The sequence below is a fragment of the Fukomys damarensis genome, unplaced genomic scaffold (assembly GCF_012274545.1).
Source record: "Fukomys damarensis isolate Sample0158 unplaced genomic scaffold, DMR_v1.0_HiC HiC_scaffold_21, whole genome shotgun sequence".
Lineage (NCBI taxonomy): Eukaryota > Metazoa > Chordata > Mammalia > Rodentia > Bathyergidae > Fukomys > Fukomys damarensis.
In genome coordinates, this window is record NW_022900933.1 from 36,867,284 (window position 1) to 36,868,908 (window position 1,625).

General features: G+C 31.0%; 1 pseudogene; it reads right to left on the reverse strand.

Annotated features, from left to right (window-relative positions):
- Positions 1-473: 473 nt before the first annotated feature.
- Positions 474-595, reverse strand: LOC117287186 (annotated as a pseudogene).
- Between the last annotated feature and the right edge of the window lie 1,030 nt (positions 596-1,625).

Consider the following 1,625-nt stretch of genomic DNA (forward strand, 5'->3'; position numbering starts at 1 on the left):
GAAACCATGTAAATTATGGTAAATATCTATTTAGAAGGTTGTTATCATTTCATAGTACTCTGAAATAGCAAAATCCCCAGAAATGATCCATTCAGCTAACCACAAGGTCAAATTATGATCTATCCCTCAATAAGTTATTGCAGAGAAAAATAAATTACATGATAATGTCATCAATAACAAGGTTACATGTATAATATATTAAGTGAATGTAGGCTACAAAATGAAGTAGACAATAAATTCTACATGACATAAAGAATTAAAAAAATTTTGCCTGGGTATGGTGGCTCACACCTGTAATCACAGCACTCTGGAAGGCTGATTTACCAGGATTACAAATTGAGCTCACTTTGAGCCACTTAACAACTTTGTGAGACCTGGTCTCAAAATTTAAAATATATATAATAAAAAGGCTGAAGATTTAGTTCAGTGAGAGACCTGTGTTCATTCCCCAGTACAATAAATAAATAAATAAATCCAAATAAAAAGCTAAAAGAACTCAATGAACAGGATATAATCTCTGGGAAAAGTTTTCAATTAGCAATAATCGCACCTCGGATAAACCTCATTGGCTACGATACTGCCACTGCAAAAAGCTAGGATATAATCTCTGAATAAAGAAAAGATGCCTAAGATTAAAAACAAAGAAAAAAATCAGTAAAAATTTAAAAATTAATTTCAATATAGAAAATTTTTTAAAAATCCAAAGTAAAATCTACTATCTGAAAAATTAAAAATTTATTAAAAAACCACTTTAATCACTATGATAAACATATCACTCTTCTTATTTTAAAAAATTCAAATTGATAAGTATATAATTATTTGCATGGATAAATGGATAAGGAAGATGGACAGAAAATTCAATCATACAAGAGAAACATTTAACTTTTAAATATCAAGTTCACAAATAAATAAATAAATGAACAATGATATTTGTGAAATAATCAGGAGGTTTGATTTGCTAGATATGTCAGGAGCCTTAAAAATATTCATATCTTTTACTCAATAATTTCATATAGATATCTGCCCCAAAGAAATCACCAGAGATGTAGGTAAAACTTTATATACCATAAGATTCAATACAGAATTATTTAAAGCACAAAATTTGAAACAACATAAATTGTCACAAGAATGATTAAACATGTATTTGGAGCACTCAGTTTTAAAAGTATGTAGTTAATAGGTTTTTCATCCACATTATTGCTGAAGCAAAACTAGAACAGGGAAAATGAAAAAGAACAAAGGAAAAAAACAACTAATCCTACTTTCCATAAAATCAGGGAAGACATTTTGAAGAGAAAACTGAGCCTGTACACATGAGGGTGTTGACAGGATACCTACTTTGCAAGCCTAGGAGACCACAAACTCTTCAAAAAACAACAAGACAGCTGGTGTGGTGGAACACATCTCTGCTCTCAGCTACCCAGGAGGCTGAAAGCAGAAAGACTGCAAGTTCAAACTTAGGCTGGGGAAATTAGTGAGACCCTGTCTCAAAATTAAAAATACAAAGGGCTAATATATAAAGAACTCAAAACAATCAGTCCCCCCAAATATAAAGACCCGATCCAAAAATGGGCATCCGAAATGAACAGACATTTCTCATACAAAGAAGTGAAAGCAGCAAGAAA